The following is a 5,727-nucleotide window of genomic DNA, read 5'->3' as shown; positions in this document are numbered from 1 at the left end:
CACACACACACACACACACACACACACACACACACACACACACACACGGGGGGGAGGTAAAGGAAAAGAGAAACAAGAAAATTGGGAGGAGTTGGAAAAGAAGAGGAAAATACAGTAGATATATACATAGGATAGGAAAGAAAATCAGCAAGAGGAAAACCATAAAACATTGTAATAGTGACATGTTTTCACATCTTAAGAGATCTATTCCTCACCTTTACAAAAAAAAAAAATCCTCTTCTGACATGAAAACCTAATTGTGTCTTTTAGGTATGTTTTGTGCTTTGTCCATACAAGATGAGATAAGAAGAAAAGAAAAGAAATCTGGCTAGATGTGTATGTGTATGTGTGTGTGTGTGTGTGTGTGTGTGTGTGTGTGTGTGTGTGTGTCCTTGATTCATTGCTAAACAAATTAGGTCACATGCTAGCCTTCTTTCTAATTTATCATGCTGAGATTTGCTTTTACTTCTGTCTTATGCCTAGAGTCAGATTAGCTCTATTTTGGGAGGACAAGGCACTTACTGGTAATTACTCTCTTTGTGTAAAACGAAAGGATAAATGGCACAGTGCTAGTTAGCGTACTGTCTAAGAACACATAATTTGGTGTCAGATAAAGCTGGGTTTGAGTCCCAGTGCTGTGGTGTGTGCCTCACTCTCCTAGAATCACACAAATTCTGGGGATTCAATGTGCAGAAACACATTGGGTGCGTTGCAGTCAATGTCCTTGTTATGGTTAACATCATGGAGCTGCTGACTGAGGTCATTTAAGCTCAGATAACAGATTTTTCTCTTTTCACTTAAACCTACTGGCTGTGCCATCTTGGCTTACCTACAATGTTTTGACTTTACTGCACTATTGGCCTGAAATTTGTATCAGGGACCTTTCTTAGATGCATCTCTCGTTTCTGACCTTATTTCTTCTGGTTCACATGCTGGACTTGCCAGCTCCTGGCCCTGGCCCAGATGGTATTTCTGGAGTGTATGTTGGCAACATCATCTCTTTTGTCTCAACCTGGCTCTGATGGCTGTTTGCTAAGTGCTTCAAACTCAGTTTCTTGCTTGTTTGCTTGTCTTTTGTGTATCTGTTACCTTCATTCTTTTATGATTAAATCTTTCAGTAGTAAAAGAAGATGATAAGTATATTGTCCCATTATTTTAGGCATCATAGACATTTGATATATTTTTAGCATTAATTCATTTAATGTTTTCAGACTTTCAAAAATCAGTGTTATTTACATTGGGGTTCAGTAGACTAATATTGACAGATGACTTCTGTGGAATATTGGTCAAAGTGAGCCAATAGTTGCTTTAGTTAAAATGTTCACAGTATCTCTGTAGGTTGACAAAATAGTGCTTTTGTTTCCACTTCCTATTATATTTGAAAGTTTAAAAATTATTTTTATGAACTTTATTATAATAAAACTTACAAACAAACAAAATCTTCACACATCAATTTAACCATATCTAAGGCCTACCAGCTGCAAGAATTTCTTTACAATTAGAAATGTGGCATAAAATAGAAGCTGTGAGGTTTCATGTTAAATTTGCACTTTCAGGGTCAAGTATATTTTATGCCCTATATTTATTTACATCGAATGCAGGAAATGGATATAAAGTGAACTGTTTTCCTAGATCTAATTCTGCCACAGATATTTTGGTTATTGTATTGGATAAGAGCATAGTATATATCCTATTACATTATGTATGGTTTTTTTTTTTTTGTCTTATATAACAATGAATTTGGTTCAGTTTGGTACTCTAGTATAACCCCTGTGTGACAGAGAAGCAATCAGCTTTAGAAATTGGCACAAGAAAGAGGAAAACGCTTATAAAGTGCTTGCTGTCTCTGAGATTGTGTCTTGCTGGCAGGGATGGACATATATCTTTCTCCCAAGTTATTCAGACAACTACACTGCATTTCCAGCCAGAGAAAGAAGACAATCATTCCAATTTTCCTGTGTACAAAAACATAAAAATACTTGGTGAAAATCACTCTGTGATCAATATCAGAGGAATAAAATACAGCCACTGTTTGCTTTAGGCCAGAATCAAGGGACCGATAAGCAGCTTGCTGTTTAGAGAACTGCACAAGTCAATCTCTTCAAATTTTCACTTTGTCATACATAAAATAAGAGTAATAATCTCCATCTTGAAATAATATACCCTTCTGTTAGCTATAATAGTCTAACCAGTTACAACAAAAATATTCCAAAGGCTTATGTCTTGATGATATGCTTTGTCAGTTCAGTTGCACTTTAAGCAATGCTGTATTTGTTAGAGCCTGCTTTAGTCTCCACTTCATTCTGTATCTCAGGGAGGAAAGCAAGGGAGATGGTACAAATATAAGTAGAGGTACTTAATTTTCTTCCTTCGTCAATTATGGCATGCACCATGCATGTAGTATATTTTCTTCTTAGGCCTCGTTTTTATATCTGGTAGTATGATATTGTATACTGTGATACTTTTATTGATAAACCTTACACTCTATGCAGAGAGAATATGATAGTATATCACATTAAATCAGTCATTCGTACACTTATATTTAAGATTTTTAGTGTCCTTTTAGTCTTTTTCGTTTGGGTAGAAGATAAAAGGCAGTGAGATTTTCAACTTCAGTTGACAGCATTGCATAGAGGCTACAGAAGCAGAGATTCTGTGTACTTATCAGAACAGGTATGGAGGGATGAAAGAATGTTGTGTATATTGGAGGAATCTGAAGTACTCATTGGCATATATGCTTGTCTTTACCTAGCACGCATCTGTGATCATGGGTATGCAGATAAGTCCTGAGAGTAGGGGGAAGAATTCAGCAATAATCACACAGATAATCACACAGGAGATTCTATGAGTACTTTTAGTAAAAGATTCTCTATCACCTTTGGAAGACACTGAGGATAGTAATTTGGGGGGTGGTAAAGTATTATTAAATCAAAACTGAATATATATTTAATTTGGAGAAAGATGGACTGTTGGATATGCAGGTGTACATGATGGTTAAGACATTGAAATGGAAAGAAGAACAGATATAAGAGGGAAAATCTGGAGGAAAATGAACAAATGTACTTCCCAATTAAGTATGTAATCTAAGGAAAAGCGATGATGTATTTTGTTTTGCACACCTAAGCCAGTGTGATTCATTTAACAGTGGAATGATGAAAAAGAACAAGTTTATAGAGAATGTAGAATGTTTTGCTTTTGAATAGAACTATGATTCTACAGAGTTTCATACTGAGATATAAACTACGTACCTTGACATGCATGTTTGAAACGCAATAAAACATTCAGATTCAAGGACATAGAGTGGTACGCCATTGCATTTTGAGTGGTTATCAAGCCAATGGTGCATATGAGATGGCCTAAGGAATCCCACCACAAAAAAGAGAAGGCAAGGGAGGAAACAGCAGGGAGCACTGCGTGGGAGAAAACTGGAAGATAAATGTCTTAGGTAGGGGATTCTATTGCCACGATGACACATCAGGATCAAAGCAAGTTGGGGAGCAAAGGGTTTATTTGACTTATGCTTCCACATCACTGTTCATGATCAAAGGACATCAGGAGAAGAACTCAAAGAGAGCAGGAACCTAGAAGAAGGAATGGGTGCTGTTCATTGGCCTGCTCATCCTGGCATGCTCAGCCTGCTTTCTTCACAGAACCCAGGACCACCAGCCCTGGGATAGTGCCACCCAAGACAGGCTGGGCTCTTCACCGTCAATGATGACACTCACAAGACTAAGTCAGAAGGATCACTGCAAGTTTAAGCCCAGCCTGGTCTAAAGATGGGACCTAGGCCCATCAGGGCAACATAGTATGATTCCGTCCTAAATACATAAAAGCAAATAAACAAAAATGACAACACAAATGATGAGGTCTAATTAGGATACCACAGTGTGTGCAGATTTTATAACATTTGGGATTTCTAGGGGATTTGGTATTCTTATTTATTTATTTTAGTGAAGTAGATTCAGTGATATGAATGGGGAAAAAAGCAACGAGAAGAATACACATGAGCAACTTTGTAGAATGAAATGAAAAAGAGACTATCATATCATAGCTAAAATGTGCAGCGTAATTTTTTTCTTCTCCATGGGATATGAAAAATACGGTTTACAAAGGAGCAAAACTAGAGTGGATAGTTTTTACATCAAAGGGAATAGTTTGTGACAAAACGTTGCAAACCTATGCAAGTGTTGCTTTCATTTTGGCATTCATTTAGTTTCCATAGGTCTATCTATACCTTTTGTTTTTCAAACAGTAGTCTTGGGTTTTGGCAAGTTACATAACCTTCTTAAACTTTAATTTCCTCTGCTATGTAATTAAGGAAATAAAGAAGACTATCGCAAAACAGTTTCATAAGATACAAATAAAATACTGTGCATGGAATTGCCTTTTAAAGAGCAAGCTACCAGTGTAAGTTAATTATCCCTTCCATTGTTACTGTAGGAGTGTCTGGGTGCTTGTTCAACTATCTTTACTTCCCCTGGAGCTCAATAACTGCTACTTCTGAGCACATATTTCTATTTTTATTATTTGCTCAATGATATACTCTGTTTCTTTGAGACTCTGTGAGATAGATTCCTGCTCAAAGCAGCTTTCATATACCTTTTTCATACAGTTTAGCTTCAGACCCCACAGCTGCTTTAAAACATTCCTCAGGTATATGAAGGCCCAATTTCTCATTGCCCAACCAGATTTTATATGAATGAATACAGCCAGGTTTTGAAGATCTGGTACTTTGCCCTACTGATGATGTAATGCATTAGCTTGCTGAAGATCCATGGGTGATAAAGGATGCAGTGGCCTGGGTCAAAGGCAAAGAGCTTCATTAATCACATCAGAGTGAGCTGCATGGCACCTACATGTGTGAAGGCTCCTTACCCCAGTTCTCATAGGAAAATATGAAAGGGGCAGGACACAACTCTGCAGGCAGAGAAGTAAGTCATTGGGGGTGGGGGGAACCTCTGAGTTAACGAACTTTACATCTTTCATAACAGACAATAAAAATGTCTAATCTCTGCTCAAAATACTTATAAATTATATGCTATAAAAGATCTTCAAAATGCTAGACTGGAATGCAGGCACTTGGCTGGTCTCTCTGCTTGCACTATCCACAAAACATGAAGCAAACTGAGATGTGTCTTTAGTAAATAGAAGCTAATGGCAGCCATTACTGACAGCAGTGTCCAGCAGCAATGGACATGTGTACTAAGCCTTCAGTCTGCCTTTCAGAGCAAGGCCGTCTTGGTTTGCTTGTTGTCCATTTTGTTTCTGGACTGTTTCATTCCCTTTCCCCTGCTCCCAGATTCTTTGTATATCCCATCCTCCGCGTTCAGTGTAGGAAACTCACCCTATTCTCTATCCTAGGAACATGAAGCAGAATCAAGTAGTTGGGTGGTTTTGGATCATACACAATGAAAAAAAAATGAGCTTAACGTCATTTTTTTTTAAAGCAAAGATCTCCCTCCTGATTCTCTTTTGATCCCCAACTTCTCTCTCACACACACATTATTTTCTTGTAAGTATCAGTCATAATTAACTTTATTTTTCACTGTTTTATTTTCAAACACAGAAAGGTAGGATTTTGGAGAAAGTAACAAGTGGCTCCATCTAGCCATATCCTCCCCTTTGCCAGATGCTTTCAGAACTCTATAAGGGACTGAATTCAGAATGCTGTCCTATCTCCTCTATCTATCTATCTATCTATCTATCTATCTATCTATCTATCTATCT

At 37.4% G+C, this 5,727-nt stretch overlaps 1 protein-coding gene across 2 annotated transcripts in view; it reads left to right on the top strand.

Annotated features, from left to right (window-relative positions):
- Dgkb (diacylglycerol kinase beta) overlaps positions 1 to 5,727 on the top strand; it is a 629,339-nt gene that overhangs the window by 6,048 nt on the left and 617,564 nt on the right. The window lies entirely within an intron of this gene.

This window comes from Psammomys obesus, unplaced genomic scaffold (assembly GCF_907164565.1).
Source record: "Psammomys obesus unplaced genomic scaffold, mPsaObe1.curated_primary_1811, whole genome shotgun sequence".
Classification (NCBI taxonomy): Eukaryota; Metazoa; Chordata; class Mammalia; order Rodentia; family Muridae; genus Psammomys; species Psammomys obesus.
The sequence above is the reverse complement of the archived record's forward strand: the minus strand, read 5'-3'. Positions and strand labels throughout refer to the sequence as shown.